This window comes from Octopus bimaculoides, chromosome 12 (assembly GCF_046866305.1).
Source record: "Octopus bimaculoides isolate indiv1 chromosome 12, ASM4686630v1, whole genome shotgun sequence".
Lineage (NCBI taxonomy): Eukaryota > Metazoa > Mollusca > Cephalopoda > Octopoda > Octopodidae > Octopus > Octopus bimaculoides.
Genome location: NC_142939.1, coordinates 1,612,714 through 1,635,446, shown reverse-complemented (window position 1 = coordinate 1,635,446; position 22,733 = coordinate 1,612,714). Strand labels below are relative to the sequence as shown.

General features: G+C 33.6%; 1 long non-coding RNA gene across 1 annotated transcript in view; it reads right to left on the bottom strand.

The window, feature by feature from the left end:
* Window positions 1-21,972, bottom strand: part of LOC128249213 (uncharacterized) — a 34,293-nt gene extending 12,321 nt beyond the window's left edge. Inside the window, exon 1 of the long non-coding RNA XR_008265335.2 lies at window positions 21,809-21,972. This is a non-coding gene — a long non-coding RNA (uncharacterized LOC128249213). The remainder of the gene's footprint in view (window positions 1-21,808) is intronic.
* Between the last annotated feature and the right edge of the window lie 761 nt (window positions 21,973-22,733).

Sequence of the window (22,733 nt, the reverse complement as noted above, 5' to 3'; positions counted from 1 at the left end):
AGTAAGTAGCCCTAAAGTAGTTTCAAACTTCGTCGACCGTCGATTTAGGTGGGTAAGCAGAAAAAATGCTTGAAGCATATCATCAACGTGGTCTTTTAAGAACAAACTCAAGAAACATCCCCATGGATGGATACAGAAGCCATAGAAAACCAGCGATGTGACTGGGTGAACAACGTGAGGTATGACTTGGAAAGAAATGACCAGGAGAAGAGTAATATGAGGGATATTTTTGATGATCTATACATCGACAGAGGCCAACTGTCTAAGCAAAAGAGTGAGAAATTTGAATATCAGCTTTCCTTGTTTAAGTTGCTGACTTCTCATATATCACAACACTTTTACAAAATGTTCGGGGCAAATCTGTGTTGCTTATCATTCAGTTGAAACAGCTTCATTGAATCTTCAACATTATGCAGGACTCGGATATGATACCTGTCAAACTCTACAATGGGTGATATATGCTGCTAGAACATGCTGCAACGGTACACAGCATCCTGACCGATGACAATCTGCAATAAGTGTTGCACCTGCTATTATTTGCAGCGGGTTGATGTAGAGTAACACCACTGCACGTAAACTCACATACAAGCATACGTGCATTCATTCGCTCACACATACACACATAGATACGTACCAACGTACACATATACATTTATACATCCATATATCTATACATAGGAACATGCTTTCATTCATTTATACGTACATAAATACAGGCATATATTCATACATATATACATGCTTACATACATACGTAGCTACATGCATACATACATACATTCATACATATATAAAACATACACATCATTATGTGTTTGCATGTGTGTCCGTTTGCTTTCTCAAATGCGACCAACAATTTCTTACCGCAGAAGTAAAGCATGATTTATTGCAATGCTGATCTTAGGCTCTGATACTATTGAGAATAATCTCATCTATAGAAGAAACACTAGTACGTCAGATGATGAAATCTGTCTGAAACAGTCCATAAATAATCTATACTAACAGCCATTAAAGCTTCTGCTTTCTTTTCCTGTTTAATGCAGTTTAAAATTTGTTAACGTGGTCAGCTGCAATACATGATGGTGTTGGCTTGAGGTTGGAGGAAATGATAAAAAGACCAACTGAATATTACATTAGAGAAGACTCGCATCGAACATTAACCAGTCAAAGGCATTGCCGCTGGTCGTACAAGTTGCCGATTCATCGTTACACAATTTAAAATATTTGGAAGAAAAAATCCAGCATCAGAATCATAATTTAAGCGATAAATGAGGCATTAAACCAGAGCTATACTTTTCCACGAAACATATACCTGTTTCCTCGGCAACCAAATCTATACATCATGTATTAGGATTTATAGCCAGCAGCAGCAGCAGCAGTCCTATGGTGGTAAAGAAGATAGTCAGTCTCTGATTCAGTGGACAGCAATCATCAACTGAATGTAAGTACTTGCATATGGGCGAGTATGTGTCTTCCTTAGTGTGAATATGGTTGCGTGTTTGTGTGATGCATATCTGGTTAAATGGAGGTAGAATTGAAAAGACTGTTAAACCAGAATAATATCTGTGAGGTCGCTGTTGCTTGAGTGGAAAACGTGACTAAGTACCAATATTAGATTTGTAAGAATGTTGTAATTAATTTCACCCGACACTGCATGCAGGATTCCGAGAGCCTACAGAGCTGGGCTCTTCATATCATATCATATATATATATATATATATATATATATATATATATATATATATATATACACACACAATCACACACACATTTATATATACATGTATCTATAAATATATGCACATATGTGTACATGTACATGTGTATATATATATATATATGCATATATATATGTATATATATATATATATATATATATATATATATATATATATATATATATATATATATATATATATATATATATATACATGCATACATGTGTTATATATATATATATATATATATATAAACGTATTGTATATGTGTGTATGTTCCAAAGTTATATTAACTGCAGGCATGCACAGATACAAGCGAACAAACAGATACACGCATCAGACACGCACAGATACACATACACACACACATATATTCTAGAAGTTGACCTCAACAATATTTTCCTATTTTTTCCCATTATATTTGCAGTATTCATGTTAAACAGGAATGCCCTAGAGAATGCTCTCCTCCTCATCTTTGAAAATATTTCGTGACTAATTCCCGTAATAAATTATTTTCCAGGGATTACATAACACTGATATAGTCTTTTAATGCCTGAAGTAACTACCACTGTATGATTTTATATCTAGTCATCAACGAACTGTCATAAGTATTTTAATCGATTATCTGCTACTAGTTTGTGCACGTAGTTTGCATATTTTTACATGTTGAACTAGCGAATCCACTTTATTGAATTGCGTGGAATGTACATATTATGTTTCTCAACACCAAAGAACATGCTTGAACACACACATTCACACGAACACTCACGCACACATAGATATATGAACATACTGTACTTGTATAAACATATATACGAATGTACGTATATTTATATATATACATATACAATACGTGTACATATATATATATATTTATATATATATACATAATACTATATGCCTGTATATATATATATATATATATATATATATATATATATATATATATATATATATATATATATATATATATATATATATATATATTGATATACATATACATATATATGTGTGTTTGTCTTTTCATATAAATGTATGTATGTTTCTTTGTATGTATAAGGAATACAGAAAAGATATGGTTATTAATATTTTTACATAATGTTCATGCGTTTCATACTACAGGCAAACATTGATTATATGAAGTTATCTGTAAATAGTTTTTTCTATATTGTGCATGGACCTTTTTTCCTAGATGCATTAGCGCCAAAATATTTTCAGTAGAGACATTATTATGTTATCCCCCACCATCACACCTCACCGTAATTGCCGATTTCTGTCTATAGTAGCCGCTAATTTGCAAGATAATATGTTGGGATATCCCCCTGAAGAGGGCCTGGTGGACAGCTTTTTGCCTATGTAACATATACCTCTCGTAAGGTAATACGGCGTATAACTTGCTGTCCTACGAGGCCTTCTACAACTCGGAGTAGACTCAGCCTTGCTACACGGGCCTGTTTTAACAAAGCTCTTCGTGAATACTTTTCCCCTTTGGAGTCAGTTAGGGCTGGACTCTCAGACCCAGACTGATTGACTGTTAGTTTGAAATATGGGGTATCAACAGAATGTCCTGTAGCCATCTACATCGTTCGGAATACTGTAGTATATAAACGTGTAATGAAAACCAGTAATAGTTGCAGGTTTTACATACGGACAACATTAAATCTATCAAAGCGTAGCGGCACCGTGTACAGGCCCGACGGGTTAAATACTTGTAAGTAGTCTTCGAAACTGTAGTAAGTCAAGGAAGTACTATTTGGTTGTCGTGTATTAGCAAAGTAGTGTAACTGCAACTTCAGCCAATCAAAACTTGCTGCGCAGTAATATAAAAAAACAGCTTTGCTCGTTGGTATTTCGCGTTTTTTTTTTCTTTCATATTCATTTAGATTAATAAGGTTGGAAATATTTCGATGGCAGTTAGCAGAAGACATCGTCGCAAGCAACAGCCATTCTCAGTCAGTCATTGGAAGGACGCTGACGTCTAACAGTATTTCTTTATCATGAACATCTGTGTTATTTCACCGACTTAACGCAGTAATCTCCGGGATTACATTACGCTCGCCTGTCGAATCTTATCATTCCCTATTGACAGAATTTGCCTGTTTAAATTTCTTACTACTTTTATCGTGGTATGCTTCTACCCATTTGTGTAATAGTAAGTCCAATGGCCTTCTTTGACTCCTACATACGACAATTCTCTACTCTCCTTGCAACCCAAATAAATTATGATGTTTGTTATAATATAGCCTTCTGAAGTATTTTCTCAATGCCTTACGGATGCAACTCATTTATTGACTTACCACATTCTGCATTTATTTGGCACCCTCTGTCCGGCATTCGCTAGCCACTAAACCTTTTCTATGTTCTATCCTTGCTTATTTTTGTGTTCCTTTTTGTCGAGAATGAAAAGTCAACCTAGAACAATGAGGACGCAGAATATAAGGTTCACAGACACAAGCATATCAAGCATATACCTTAATAATCAGCTGCTTAAAAGATATTATTGTTTCAATATGTGAGCACCACCCTACAGTCCGATGGTATCAACAGCATTAAAAACATAAACGCTACTAGGGATTCAATAGACGAGAAGCAGGAATAGAACTTTTTCGTGATGTCTAAATTACGTCTGTAACAGCTTATTGTTACAAATGCAAACATCAGATATTAAACATACATCGGTTTCTGCCTAAGGCTAGGAAACATAGAAATTAAAAATAACACCTATAAAATGTGGTTAAATCTCCAAAAACGATACCTCATATGTTACACAACTTGAGTCGCACCAGAGAACCAAACATATTGAATACAATCTACTGAACCTAGTCGAAAGCGCATGTTACCAATACATTACAGAAAATAATAACAAAGATCAGAGGGCTTAAAATATGTACGTTAAGTACAGAACGTAGACTAGTAATCATCGCTAATCCACAATGTATTTTTCGAACAGGCAAACATACTCTAAATGAACCAAACATATATTAGCGGGGAAATATACCACTTCAACTATTAGGCTTCAATCATCCTCACACCACTCAAGATGACAATAAAACAGCACAAATCAATATCTATTGAATACAAAGCTGAATTATAGAAAATAAATTTAAATGTATATTTCATCTAAAAGTATGAAAATAACATAGAATAATATCGAATAATTTAAAACTGACTAAAGCATCCAAATTGTAACGGTAATGGTAGAATACTAAAAACATGTGAACATTATTGAAAAGATCTAATTTTAAACGAAATGAATAACATATCACAGTCATCAGTTATTAAATGGCTTTGGTTTGGGAATGAGGCAATGTAAACATGTCACTTTTTAATAATTAATAATTACGTTAATTATAGAAAGCATTTAAACCTAAATATATCTACATATATATATTCTACTATTAACTAAAACAAACAAATCGCTTGAAAATATTCCCTTCATAAAAGGACGTATGTTTGTGTGTATGTAAGCATTTACACATGCATGTATTTATGTATCTACGTACGCATATTTGCTGCAAAAGAGAGTGATTCATATTTTGATTACCGCGTATATGATGAAGGGGAAAGCTTGCAAGTTATTTAAAAATAAAAAAAAAACGTTAATAGATTTAACGTCAACGGAACTTTAGGGAGGAGGAAGAAAGAAATTAACAGAAAATTAAGAGTGGAGAAATATAGTGGGATAGATGAATGGGAATAAAGCTTAAAGTTGTAGAAATAGATAAATGTAGTTACGGCAACATCCTCGTCGTTCCGTCAGAAAACTAGCTGCTTCAGAAAAAAATCAGCCGAAAATTGATGTATCGAATACTGAAGAAAAATTTCGAGACCCACCACTACAAAATGCTCTGCCGTCATGAGCTCAAGCCAGTTTTTAAGGCTTTGAGACTGCAAAGAAATCATCTTATCCTGCATTAGATTGCTGAATGCACGCTGCTCAAACTGGTGTTCAGTGATGGAAAGCAATTTGACATCGAACAAACAGTAAACTACGAGAATGATCGACTTTGAAATGTATTTGTCTGTGTCAAGGGTAGATTCATAAATCGTCGTCAAAATTATTCACAGTCAGTTATAGTTTGGGCAGCTGTGACAGCCACTGGAATGTCTCCCCCATTTTTGGTGACCTCAGTTTTTAAAAGTAACAGCCAGCGATATAGTAGCGACATTCGGGAAGATGAACTGCTCCCAGGAGCAAATGAGCATTTTCAAGGAGCACCTTGGAGCTTCCAACACATCTCGGCACCATGCCACAGTTTCAAACAGACACAACACTAGATTCAGAAAAACATTACATTGTTCGTAGGCAAGGATGTATGGCCCTCAAGAAGACCTGATCTCAAACCGTTCGATTTCTCTGTTTGTTCCATTTTAAAGACGAATTTCTCGAGCACTCCGCAATTTTCACTCGACGCACTGAAGGCATAACTACGCTAGGAGTGGACTTCGATTCCCCAAGAAAAGCTATGGAGCATTCGCACCTAGACTTAAAGCTGTGATTCGAAACAGAGAATACATGTGGTCGAGTCATAATTGTGTTTAGTTTACCATTGCATTGCAAATGATGGATCCGAATATAACGATATTTTGCTTTCACAAAATTGAAAGAAGTTGATTGCATTAATTTTGGGACGCGCTGTATCAATACATACATGCATGCATACACTTTATATATATATATATATGTGTGTGTGTGTGTGTGTGTGTGTGTGTGTGTGTATGTGTGTGTGTGTGTGTGTGTGTGTGTGTGCGTGCGTATTCAAACGCACCACATTTATGAAAAACAACGAAAATGTATTAGAAACGCAGGCAAAATACATGTAAGATAGAAAAAGCACTAAATGACTATTTTTCACTTAAATGCTGAAAGTGTGTGTATTGGTGGGAGTGATATGTGAGGCAATATGTGTGTATATGTGCAACAACTCTACTGTACATTCATAAATACATGCACAAACGCACAACGCATATACACACAGCAATAAATACTTACTCAACCATGTCTTTATGATGGTCTTTTTGCACAACAAATAAAAATTAGTTTTGAATTATTCAATCAAAATTTCCAATCATTTATTCCAATTATTGCTTGCAATTTATGATTTAAATGTGTTGCTAAATGCGATTAACGGAATATTCTCTTTTAAGCATTGTTTTCATGGATCAGTTAAATGAATGAAATTTCAACCTTATTAATCTAAATGTATATGAAATATATATACACAATATACATATGTATATACCTATATATGTATATAGTTATACATATATAAACTATATACATGTATATACAATAACACACGTGTGTGTCCCCCACATACACAAACGAACACATATCTGATATTTGGCTTTGTGTCACAATTACGAATATAACGTAAATTTCCACACATGAGGGCACAATTTATGCGATATTGATTTCTTGATGTCTTTTCTTCTTTTTTGTTTCTGTTCTGGCGTGATTTTCCCGCTAATTCTTAGAAATATTCCAGAGTGATATAAGTTTTGATAATGCATTTGTATCGCTAAATTTCAAGAGATTCATTCCTGCTTCTATGCTAGAACGGTAGATCTTCAGATTTGTTATACGCAGTTAGGTGATCTTAGAAGTTTGCGGAACAGTAGTTTTTGTTACAGCACAATATTATGGAAATTTTAAAATAAACAATGGGAAATAACAGTATTTCGACTGCATTTCTAAATATTATTGGGAGAAGAGCTTTTTACGGAAAACTATATTCTTTCATTCAGAAAAGTATATGACGCAAAATAACACTTCATTTTAATTCAACGTCTAGTTTACTTCGTATGTACACCCATACACTGATACATAGATGCACACATACATTCATACATACGTACACTCACCCCCACACACACATATATATATATATATATATATATATATATATATATATATATATAATTATTTGTATGTATATATATATATATATATATATATATATATATATATATATAATTATTTGTATGTATATATATATATATATATATATATATATATATATATATAATTATTTGTATGTATATATATATATATATGTGTGTATGTATGCATATATGCATGTATGTATAAATATATGTATTTGGATAAGGATTCTCCCATTACACAATTATATTTTGTAATTACTCCAATGAAATATAATTAACGGCAGCAATGATAATTATATACTTTAATTATATATAAGCTAGATTTTAAATTATCAAATGTACTCCTTGAAAATGTTTGGGTTAATACCACAGCGATATTTGTGTTATTTTTCAGATTTTCATTAGTTTAATGAAGCTTAGTGGATCAACCAATCATAACGACGCTCTTGGATTAAAGGTTTAACGTATTAAAATAAGATTAGATGGAGTGTATTGGCTCATTTACAATTCAGAAGAGGATAAGGAGGCCATATTGATTACTGACAAAACAAAAGCTAATGTTCATAAAAGGAGAGAGTATTTTATGGATTAACGCCACCTGGGCAAAGCGATAGACGTAATGAGGGAATAAAAAATAATGCTTTTAGGAATGAATACAGCCAAGCATATTTGATCACATACATACACACATGCACGCACACACAGGCACAAACCCACACACAAATACACGAACATTTATAATATATATATATATGTAAACACACACACGCACACATACATATACATATATATATATATATATATATATATATATATATATATATATATATATATATATATATATATATAATATATATATATATATATATATATATATATATATATATATATATATACATTTATATATATACACACACATAACCCCCGCCACATATATATGTATATTATATATATATATATATAAATATATATATATATATATATATATATATATATATATATATATATATATATATATATATATATATATATATATATATATATATATATATATATATATGCATATATATAAAGAGATAAATAGGTAGATAGATAAAAATAGAGATGCAAGGTCTGATCAATAAGTTTCTGGACTGTTGCCATAGTAACAAAGCTAAAGCACGCACAGTAAAGCCGCCCGGCAGAGATTTTCTTTACAAGCCTGCGCAAAGTTACAGGAAGTGTATGGATAGGAGTGCATGAGCTGTACACATGTGTAGGAGTTGTTCAGCCCTTTCCAAAAAGGCCGAAAAAATGCTGATATTGACGAATTCTCTGGGAGACCTGCAATGAGCAGAAATGAGGAAAACCTTGCAAATGTGCGTGCGGTTGTATAGGGATGTCGTCGAATCCCATCTGTGAGTTATCAGAGGTTGTTGAGATTAGTTACGGTTCAGTTCAGTCCATTATCACAGAAGATTTGGGTATGAAATGCGTGTCTACCAAGTTTGCGCCAAAACTGCTTTCAGCTGACCAAAAAGACACTCAGTGTCGTGAATAGTAAAAATCTTTTGAAAACTTTCCGAAGGCATCTGAGCAGGTATCGCCTAGTTTTGACAAAACTTGATGCTAGTTCTCTGCTCAACTTCCTCTGCCATGGTCAATGAGACGATCACACGTTACACACCTTCCTTCCAAGCACTGCTGTAAACAGTGGAAGTGAGCTAGAACGTTAAAACTCAGTGGGCAGAGTACAAAAGAACCTCCTCAGGTAACATAAGATGCTCAATGAGTTCACAGATTAACGTTTCGATTCCGCTTCAAGCTATATGGTGGTGGTGAGAGATTCTAGCAGCTCAGATCCATTTGCTACACTGCGGATTTGGTTAGGAAGAAAATATAATAAAAATACAAAGCAACTAACATGAATCGGGGTGGCGGGTGTTTATATTTGTGGCGAAGAAGTCATTGCCAAGACATAAAACATAAGGACATTAGATTGAACGGCTCCAGGGTATGCACTTTTACAGCCACCTCATATACAGACTTACAAACCTATAGGTAAAGCATCATATGGCATCTGGGGAGGATCTTTTACACTGTGCATTACATTGATTCCCTCCTTCTAGGGAGCAGTGCAGTATGAAGCTGAAACGATTGTTGTGTTAATAAATGCTTCTAGTTATACTCCGTCTTCAGTATTAATCTTTTTATTCTTTCAATATATATATATGCAATTGTGTGATATATGGGCCATTGTGTTTGTTCATCGAGTAGCGTATGTTTTATATATGCGGTGTGGTGTTTTTATTTCTTGCAATATTTGGTGATCAGTCTAATTTATTTGTTTATTCCTTGTTTGTGGTGTGCGTTCTTTTTTACAGTTTTATATTTATGTAGTTGGTTTTGTTATTATATGTATTTCTGTCATTTTCTTTTTTATGTACCAACGCGTTTTGACGTTCGAAATTTCGCAATGTCAGACCCTGTCAGCACATCTTTAGCCACTGCATGCTCGGCTTCCCAATCAGTAGTAGTTGACAATAAACGGAACGATTGGTCAGTGAGACGCGTCATTTCCACACAGAGCAGAAGTTCAAGCGTTGCAGTTCGATGAGGCATTAACTTTCAGCAAGATACGGCGGCCTAACGGTAAAATATGGTATGGACATTTTCATCCCCATCTCTAAGACTGGAAGGAGTGGCTTTCTCACAAACATTTTGTCGTCGATGATTTTGGAGACGCTTTTCGTAACCCGATCACGTACAGCTCCACGTGGAGATTTAAATCAAACCAGAGAATTTAGAGTTGACCAAGTTCGCACGTCCAGCAACTCTCAACGCTGTTGGATGGCATGAACGGGCATCTCATGGTACCTATTCGTTTTCCTGCACCTTGCGTGCCAAAACCCAACAAATCTCTGTCTCTCATTGGAGAACCCGGCGTCGCTATCTTTGCAGTAGTTCTGAAATACGAGCAAGAGCGAGACGAATAGACCTAGGACCTCTCTGCAGCAAGCAACAGCTGGCTATTGTACTCCGTTTCAATATGACCTGAACTCCGCTTAACTCCTTATCCTCCGGTAATTAATATTATCTTTATTCAAATTGTCGAATCCGTAACAATGACTGGCAAATCCTTTTTATGAATTTCTCACTTAAAGATTTCGCTCTTTGCATTAAATAGTAAAGTAGTACAAATAATTCGTAAATACCCGTGTATATTCTTCAGCGGAAATGCTATTTCCGCATCGGAAATGATATTTATAATGAGATTTATGTTTAAGGTGACTAAAACCTAATACAATTTAATGCAAGTCACTCTTCTTTAAATTCTTTCACAATCGCAAATCCTTCCTCACCTTTCTCCCAATGGACGACGATACAAGTACTTCACTTCTGTTTTCATTCTTCTATCGCCTCATAAATTTTCATACGAGATTTTCCTATTTCTTCTGCAGTTACATATAATGTGATAAGTATTAGGAAATACTATTATAACCGGTAAGTGATAAAACGAAACATATACTAGCGATATAAATAGAAAGAGAAAATCAGTTATCTCTTTGAAAGATACCAAGAACTACATAATTCTATGCAAAGCCTCATCAAGACACGGTCATCCATGTTTAATACTTGTCTTGACTAAACTAAGGAGCCAGGAATAAAAAGAAATATTGTGCTCATACAACAGTGTAAGAACCAAATGAAACACTGGGCGTTGCTTTTGCGATGCATTTCCACCAGAAACACCTTTCCAGCTGATGCCATTAAAAGCAAGAAACGATGCAAGGATATATACAAAAAAAAAACATCTTGAGAAAAGCAGAATATACAACATAGATTTATATAGATGGCATTCTTCTTCGTGAAAGATCAGTTGATCCATTTTGCTCTTCCTACTTTTCTTTGTCTTTAGAAACTATTTTGGATTCAACTTCATCCCGATATTACATGTTTGTTTATTGTTGGGCGAATCACAGTCCATTGACATTTATAAATGAAAAGAAGAAGCACGATATTGTAGTTTTGATTTTGTCTTATTTTTGTTAGTGTTTGTAAATATGGCTATACTTCTTACTGGTGTAGTTTGCATTTTAATGTCGTCATTTATTTTCCCGGAAAACAGAAAATACTCCTGCCATAACTTATGCCACTGAAATACCTCAAAGTTTCCCACTGACAGACTCTGATATTATGAAAATCTGAATCTGAAATTTATAAATGATATATCCAACACCACTTTTTAGCCGGAGAATCTCTATTCAAATTGAAAGCAATTTCCGTAAGAATGAGATCGAAATTCTACTAATACCTTCTTACTCATATGTACATGTATAGAACGTTGAGTTCTTTTTTATATATATATATAATTAATACTAATATCCAGTGTCTTTTTGTCTGAAGGCGGTAGATCAGTATCTGGTGGAAACTAGTTATCATTTACAGCCAAATGTGTTGTTGTTTATCTATTCGTTGCCGCTAAACGCTTCCATCTTATATTGTTTTATTTTGGTGATACTCCTCCTAACGCTATTGATCGCAATTCCGTACCTAACCACATTGCTCCTCTGCACATTCATATTGCTTATAGTACTTCGGTTCGTAATGATAGAGGCAATGTTCATGTTATATAATTTTCGGGCAAAATAATGATTTGACGATACAAAATATATTACATCCAGCTGTCCAGCCGGTATTTACACTTGTTGCTAATGTAGCGACGCCACAAATATTGTAATGGCTGTTTTCTATAGCAAATCCTTTTTTCAATTTACAATGGTGTTGTTGACATGTTTGGGAAAATTGTCAGGTTACCAAAATAAGAAATTATGAAAAATGAATGTATCTCTCTTTCGAAATGAGATAACAAATATTCTAAACTTAGTCATGGAAATTCAACAACATATGGCGCTCACATTTGGTGTAGCCTGTTTGGGAACAATATTAATGGCTTCTAATCGATACACAAATACACATCATTTCTAGGAGGAAGGTTATCAGTGTTTTCGGCTACTGTGATTCACGGATATTTTATCAACCTCTAGGAAAAGTGAACTCTAAGGGAACTGAAATCCTAACTTAGAGAGATAACAAAATAATACCGTAAATACAATGCTCTAACAATTGTGATTCACCATCAAATAAATTTTCTTAATTCAGGAACAAAATGAAAATGTATTTTAAGGAAAATATTTGCAGATTAAAACTTTGACTAGTGCAATATTTTATCGACCACAAATTGATGAAAGAGTAATGTGAACCCTAGTTGGATTAGAACCCTTAATGCAGTGCTGGCGATTATTTATCAAAGCCGTTTTCTGACGCTGTAGCGTTTCACTCAACTTGTTGCCTTCTCACTATGAACTTATAATTAAGATCTTTCCCCACATTTTTTATAAACAGAAAGTCAATCTCGTAAACGCAATACACAACATTAATCTATCTATCTTTCTATCTCTCTCTGTCTCTCTCTCTCTCTCTCTCTCTCTCTCTCTCTCTCTCTCTCTCTCTATATATATATATATATATATATATATATATATATATATATATATATATATATATATATATATATATATATTTATATATATATATATATATGAATGTATGTCTGTATGTCTATCTGTCTGCGTGTCTGTCTGTTTGACTATCTCTTGGTTTATCTGTATATGTCTGTCTGTCTGTCTGTCTGTCTGTTTGTCTGACTGTCTTCCTCTCGGTGTTAAATATTATACAACACATTCAGACATAAATATTTGAACATATTCCAAATAACATATGCACATTATATGCGTGTATGTATCTGTGTGTATCTATGTATGTATATGTTTTATGTATTTGTGTGTGTGCTTTGTTATTCTCTTCGTACACAGAAAAATTGTTTTCGCAAGAAATATGGTTATTTTCAGCTTGCGCTGTGCTACCGCAAGGAATTCATTAGTTTCATAGACGTATTACTCAAAAACAAACACACAAAGTTTGGTTAATTTCTTTCTTACATAATATGCTATACTTTGTGCGTATTATTAGATCGGAATGCCTCTTACGACCACTGCATTACAACATGTAAATATGTTGAAGCAAATGTATATTTACTATTAAATATTAGTTTCAAATACTAAATTTTCATTGAATTTATACATACAACATATCACAACGGAAATGATATGTATCTTAGAGGTGAATGTACACATAAACAAGTCTTATATAAGAAATATCTTAAATATACAGAGAAACAAATAAGGATAAGACGAAGTGATTGCCTTGGTATATTAGGAGAAATATGGATGCAGATATTTAGGAAGGAGTGCAGAGTGCAAGAAATCAATGTCTATTTTGTTAGAGAGTGATTTAGAAACGAATAATAAATTAGATGTTCACCGGAAGCATATTCTTCGCATTTAGTTTATATTTCGCAGTGATCATTTTGTCATACCATCCTGTTAGTATTTCATATTTTGATAGCTTGATGGCATTCCCAACACCAAGCACTCTCTTTCGGCCTCTGTCCCAGCGCAGCAATTCTGTCAAAGATACGAGTGTTGGAAGCAAACTTCGATAAAAAGGTCCACCACAAAGAATTCCTCTCAACACATGGCTACTGCTCATGATCAGAGATGCGATGTACATATCGTCAACCACTAAGGGACATGTTCAACTGGTTAAGGTCAAACAACTGATAAGCTAATCTGTGGTATTGAGCAGAATATTTGCTGTAGCCCATCTTTTATACCAAGACAAAACAATGTACATGATAACACTTCCAAACATTTAATATCAGAAGCCATGAGAGCCACTGCCTGTATTATCATTATTATTCTTATCATTGCCTTTGCACAACTTCTAACGCTAGAGATGTACTACGGTGTCAGCTGTTCACTTCCGTTGAACTAAGGTAACACCTCTTATCTTCACCTCCCGGAGTATTCGAGCGATTCCAATCAGTGCTGTTTTCTCACGTACTTCTCGAGATTTTTGGTCACTGTTCCCAAGGCTCCACCAATTATTGGTACTACTGCTACCTTTTTCCTTGACCACAACTGCTTAACTTCCCAAGCTAACTTGTCATATCTATCGACCTTTGTTTCTTCCTTATCGCATAACCTGTCAGCAGGGCATGCTATATCTATGATCCAGCATCCTTTGCTTTCTTTCTCAATTAATACTGTCTGGCTTCCTATTCTCTATCTCACGGTCGCACTGAATCATAAAATCCCATAGGATCTTTGCCTTATCAATTTCAATGATTCCTTCGGGTTTAACATCGTACCACTGTTTTACTCTGTCAAGTCTATACTTGTTGCAAAGTGTCCAATGCACAATCCTTGCTATATTGTCATGGCGTATGTTATATTCTTTCTGGGCTAGTAGCCCATTATTATTATTATTATTATTATTATTATTATTATTATTATTATTATTATTATTATTATTACCATCATCATCATCATCATCATCATAGTAGCTGTTGGTATTTTTATCATCATCATTACTGAAGTTGCTCTTATTTTTTATTAACAAACGTTTCCTTTAGAAGTCTGTATTATTAATAGCAATATATGTCCTGGATATATGGGGTTAAGCTGGCCCTCAAAAAGGGATAGAGATGCAAGATTATATAGAAAACTGATTACAATTGAATATGCTAACAGATCGATTGAAATGCTTCTTATGTATTCATCGAACAATTGGATCGCTTGTCATATTTTATTGCTGTTACTGATGTTTATACCGAATTTGCTCTTGAGTCAAGTAAAATTGGAACGTTAGAGCATTATCATCGTAGCCTTTCTATAATGAAGGTTAATAAGATTTTATGGGACTGTTAACTTAATTAAAGAGTATACCCTATCTACTGCCGACAGAAAACGCTGCTCTGTACTCAAGCAAAGTCAAACATTTCGCACCGATTTGCATTTTGATTCCCAGGCAAGAAGTGTACCCTTTTCTTCTCAGTCTATTCAATGTCTGTTAGCTCCTATGAAATCGAATAATATTACAGTACTCTGATAATGCTCCCCTACATCTGTACACTTTGCCGTACGCCCGATCATTTCTGCGCCAGTAGTCCTCTATCGTAATTTATCGCCAGCGGCGTCGACTTATAAGCTATTTAAACGACATAGAAATTCGTGATCGTCACTTGTTTGGAAGTGTCTGCGATTGCTATGAACATAATATCTCCTGCTATCTGACAGCCCTTTACGTGTAAGTAAACTAAGAAGTATGATTGGACATGGAAACGTTTCACTAGAATAATAAACTCTACACATAGATATTATATGTTACATACTTCAAACAATGATCAGTCATATACAACGTAAACACACACACACACACGTACATATATATATATACATATACACATATGTATGTATGTATGCATATAAATGCATACACGCATATAAATACATGCATATATATATACATATATATGCATGAACATACACACACACACACACACACACACACACACACACACACGCACACACACACACATACATATATATATATAGCTATGAGTCTATGTATACCTGAGCATAAATATAGTTAATACACTAAAATATGCACAATAGCACGCTCGCTGGTAACCCGGCACAGTTTCATTATGGATTATTTCATACATTTTACATTGAACGGATGTTAGAAGAATTACTACACGAAATTATTCCGCAGAGTAACCTTGCCTTCACATGGTTTCGCGATGAAAGTGAACAATAAAATACATCATACGCAATGGATATTTTATAGTCATTCTTTATTTCTGTAACGCTTCAAATATATTCCGATACATCCAGTCATTCATGTAGAAAACATCCACGCAATTTTCCCCTCATTTTTTTGACACAGATATGCTTAATGCTTGTTATTAGTGTATTTATGCAAATATACATACGCAGAGAGAGAAAGAGATACATATACACCTTTCGAAACACACAATTCACGCAAGGGTATTATATTCATACATGTTTTTATGTCAATATGTCTGTTTATCTGTCTTTATGTGTGCAAAGCCGAGTGTGTGTAAGCAGGTGTGTGTGTAAGCAGGTATGTGTGTATACGTATCTGTCTCTCTCTATATATAAATACATACATACATATATATATAAATATATATATATATATATATATATATATATATATATATATATATATATATATATATATATATATATATATATATATATAGATATAGATATAGATATATATATATATATATATATATATATATATATATATATATATATATATATATATATATATATATATATATATATATATATATATATATATATATGTATGTATATATATATATATATATATATATATATATATATATATAAGCAGACGCAAACACATACACATATACATATATTCATATAAATAAACACATAGATATAGATATATATATGTATCTCTTCATATATATATATATATATATATATATATATATATATATATATATATATATATATGTATGTATGTATGTATGTATATACTGAGGCCCATAAATAATCTGGAAGTATCCGTGAGTTATCACCTGTTGGAAAATGTCTGAGTTGTATTGCATAACTTATGCCGTATAACATCCAAGTATGATGGCGCTGGAAACGTGCACGTGTGCACTCCCACACACTCACACACGCAATCAAATACATACACACACTCATATTGATGCAGACCTACACGCACACAAATTCACAGGCAAAGGAACAACGTTATTACAGAATATCTACTGTGTTACATATTCCTTTTAATACGAAATACTAACACATGATTCTATGTTTATTTAATATCATTTGTGTAATGACATCCACACACACGCACACACATTCATACAGAAACTCGTGTATATATATATATATGTGTGTGTGTGTGTGTGCACATGTGAGTGTGTGTGTGTACGTGTGCGTGCATGTATGTGTGCCTATTGTGTATATTATGAATAGGTATATTTGCGTTTGTCTCCATTTCTTTTTCATTTTTTCTCTATCTTTCGCGTTACGTATGTTTATGTATATTTCCATAGGCACATGTATAATGTTCTTACGTTTCAAAGTAGGTTTATGTGCCATTGTTTACCCGTCATTGTGTGTGTGTGTGTGTTTTTGTGTGCGTGTGTGTGTGTGTGTGTGAGAGAGTCTGTGTGTGTTGTGCACGCGTGTGTATGCGTATGTGTGTGCACGTGTGTGTGCAAGCATTTTGCTTATATAACTTGACTTATCGTTTGCCGTATGCTTATGGCTTTCGATAAAAGTATGTATCTTGAATTAGTTGCCGTTTCTTTCATTGTTAAATATGTATCGGTGCATAGACACCCACCACTTAAATGCAATAATTGCTCAAATCAAACGAATAGTGAATTCTATTTAGCTGACAAAGCCTTCATTGAACAGCTTGATAGCGGCGTAATGTATCTCAGTATAAAGAGCCTCGCCCAAGAGAACATAAAGGTTCACTTAACAGTACTTAAAGGTATCGCGTCAACACTTATACAACAGATCGTATTGGAGTTCAAATCATGTGTTCAAAAGGAACAAATGCTGAAAAAAGCATTCCTGCTTATTATATCCTTTTCCATTTCAATCTTGACGAGAATAATACCTAATCTTTTTATTCTTTATGGAAGATATCCTAAATGGTTTCTGGAAATTTTCGGTGAACACATTTGAGTAATTCAGGTAGACATCAATGTAAATAACAAGAATTGTTTGACAACTACTTAGCCAGAGGTAATGTATCTTCATACGTGTTTTACAGTATGTGTGTGTGTGTGTGAGTGTGTGTGTGTGTGTGTGTGTGTGTGTGTGTGTGTGTGTGTGTGTGTTTAAAAAAATATATATGTATGTTCGTATTTAAGATGAGTAATCTAAAAATTGAATTATCAGGCATTTTCATATCCGATCAAGGAATAACGCTAATATTTCTTCCGTGCACATGTGGAATAGAAAGGGAAACTAATAAATATATGAAGAAGCTAAGGATTTCACGCCATATTGAAATATGATCGTCAATATAATGTCATCCAGTTGACTGCACGTGCGTCACAATTGATAAATCTTGCGCTCTCGTGGCGAATGTTGATGAACGAACACATGATGTGATTTATCGGACGAGTTCTAGGCTTATGCGCATACGTGTGTATGCCCATGATGAGGGACATATAGTGATATATGTATATATATATATATATATATATATATATATATATATATATATATATATATATATATATATATATATATATTCTTTTCTACAGTAGGCACAAGGCCACAAATTTTTGGGGAGGGGCCAGTCGATTAGATGTACCCCAGTACGTAACTGATATTGAATTTATCGTTCCTCGGAGGTATGAAAAGCACAGTCGCCCTCGGCGGAATTTGAACTCAGAACGTAAAGACAGACGATATACCGCTAAGTATTTCGCCCGACGGGCCAACGTTTCTGCCAGCTCACTGCCTTAATCTCTGCTAAATATTTATATATATATATATATATATATATATATATATATATATATATATATATATATATATATATATATATATATATATATATATATATATATACATATACATATATATATATATATATATATATATATATATATATATATATATATATATATATATATATATATATATATATATATATATATATATATATATATATATATATATATATATAAATATATATATATATATATATATATATATATATATATATATATATATATATATATATATATATATATATGTATATATACACACACTGCATCTCACATAAGAACGAGATACTGCAGCAGCCTCGGTTTCAGAGGACCTCAGCTCTTCAATGCCCTGCCAAAACATTTGAGAGACCTGCAAGACATGGATGCGGAGGTCTTCAAGACAAAACTCGACGCTTTCCTCTCCACGATACCAGACGAACCAATGGCTCGAAATGAGACGCAGTTTAGGGCAGCGATGTCAAATTCTCTTATACACCAGATGTGCCATCAAAACTCTTGATTGGACCATATCAGGTGGGGGAGAAGAGCCATGCAAGGAACGTGAAGAGTGCACAGCATAAAGACAGAAAATCACGGTGGTGCTCCAGCATGACCGCAGCCACTTGGCTGAAACCCATAAATAAATAAAATAAATAAATATATATATATACATATACATACATATACATATATACTTACATGCATGCATGTATGGATGGATGGATGGATGTATTGCTGTGTGGGACAAAGATTATTTGCAGTCACGTGGTTCACCTGGACCATCGGTGTTAGATTGTTTACGCTCTATATATTTGGGCTTATCCGGTTCGATAAGGAGCATGCTTCGTAGACAACTTAAGTACAGAGGTTGATTTCTTCGACTAAAAACTTTCAAGCAGCGCGACAGCATGGCCGCGGCCTAGTGACTAAAACAAGGAAAAGGGATAACGATATATATATATATATACCTACATATATATATATATAACCATACATACATACACACACGCACATATATGAATCTTTATGATAAATCATCTTGTTCCCTCCTGCATCATCAGAGTGCGGATAAACTGACTGTATCATATTTGCAGCCAAACGGACCGCATATTGCTCTTGGAGTTCATATATTATTAGACAATAATAAATGATGAAGATCTTTGGCGGACAATCACCGACGTTGCTGGTTTTGTTGACGACTATTTTATTTGATGTCAAGTGCATTACAAATCTTATCTTTGGCAATCATCGACTTAGTAGAAGATTTATGTAACTGATGAATAGAAGAAACCTGCATTTCCTATTATGTTAGCATTTAATATTATGTGAATGTTCCATTTTCCCCAACGAGAATGTACTTCAAATTATGATGGCTAACTTTACTAAATAAAAACGTAGTCTTGCTTCAACATAGTGATTAACCGGCTGCGGTGTATTATTTAAGCTTAATTTTAACAATCTCTTCATCTGAATACGTATTAGCTTTCGGCTATATTCTAAGTGATTTTATTGAAGACAATAGCTACAATGGATGAAGCCAAAATAAGCATTTTGAGTGTGTAATCAAATATCTTTGTTGGTCAATAAATGTTTCAAGATTCAAATGTGACACTGAGGAGATTCATGCAATCAAGCAAATGCATATGTGTGTATATGAGTGTGTGTATGATTTTGACAAATTTGTGTGTACATATATAAGTACACATATATAATCTAAGTATATAGATAGGTCCACATACACACACGTATATATATGTATATATATATATACATATATATATATATATATATATATATATATATATATATATATATATATATATATATATATATATATATACACCACTGTAAATAACTGAAAACACGTATGGCTTCATTTTTTTTACGGATTAAACAATATAGTGAATTTTCGCTAATGATAATGATAGTACCAATAAAAAAAACAAATAGTGCACAACTGAAGTAAAACTCATCGATCTTTCAGTGTCGTTTCTGATTTATCCCTGAAGAAGATACCCTTATATAAATACTTAAGAGAGCTTTCCCGTCCAATTGGGAAATATTCACACCAAGGAAACGGCAAACTGGCCTTAATGCTCATATATACTCATATGCAGATACGCACATACACTCAATTGTGTTTATGAATTAAAATCTGGCAGTCCGTTGCTTACAGTTGATACAAGTAATGGATGAAATTAACGTTCAACTGGCTAAGCACTCCACACAAACGGTTACCTTTAATGTAGTATTAAGGGAGATTCAGTGTGACCGTGAATGGGAGAAAGCTGGGCCTCAGAAATACAGGTACAGCACATTTTTGTCCGCTACGTTAACTCAAGGAACATGAAATAAATTATCTTTCTCTAGGACATAACGCACCACCGGATCTCGAAAGCATGACCTTTCGATCATAAGTCGAATACAACTAAGTCACGTGCCTTCACACATTGTACTTTATGTGAGCAGGGAAACAGCCGTTATCTGCCAACATGCTAAAAGGCATAACCCAAAAGGTACCAGAATAGCAATAAACGAAAATCATGCAGTACGAATACATTGTGTAATATATATACACATGCATCATAAACGTGGAAACGAAGAATTGCCCATCAACAATTAATACCCGAAATGGGATTTCAATGAAGGATAACTTAGAACCATAGAAACACAAGGAATTATTCCCAGGCAAAAACACAACACAAATAAAGAACGGCAAGCGTATACAAACGTTTTCAGCTGTCTGTAGGATACCATGTAGGTTTCGATACCCGGGCAGCATCTTTCAAACCGACATTGCTGACAGATTCAAAAGCATAAACACTGGGTAGGAATTAATAGATAAGATAATGTATGTGTATAAGAGGTCAAATATTAGCCCAATGTATCTATTACGGTTTCATTTGCTTATTCTTACAAAACATCAATACTAACGTCACATCTCAAAAATAATACGTCACATAAATATAGTTACGAAGTACACAAAAAAAAAAATACAGAAAACTCCTCCAAGTTGATATTTATACAACAAGTATTACAGAACTTTATATCATAAAACGTTTTTCAGCGACAATGAGCTAAACATATTTAACATAATTTATTGAACTTAGTTGAATACACCCGCTGCGAAAGAGAAAACATTAATGGCCTAAAAATAATCAACCTAGAACTGTAAACGTTGAGAGTAATTAAACTGACAGACATCACTAACTAACAACCGATAAATCATTCTTGAAACTAAGCAAAATACAACATATTTACAATGAACGAAGCGTAAACTAACGGAGTTAGACTCCATTTTAACTATGAGGCTTCAATCGACTTAAAACAACACAGCGTGGTAATGAACCAATACAAACCCGTATCTATTAAATATATACCTTTTGTTCTTGAAAAAAAAAAATTCTTCTAAAAACAAGCATAAAAATAATATAAAATTGACCAAATGACATAAATCGTAAATAAAATACTTGCTAATATCATTAAAATACGACGACATAAAACAAATGAATAAACATGCGTTCCATAGAAAGCTAAGAAAGCAATACTTATCTCTTCTCTTAATTCCTGCTTACCACCAGAAGACCGTTTGTAATCTAGGAGCGAAAATCCAGAATTACTCTCCTATGGAAGTGATGACGTGTACAAGAATATAC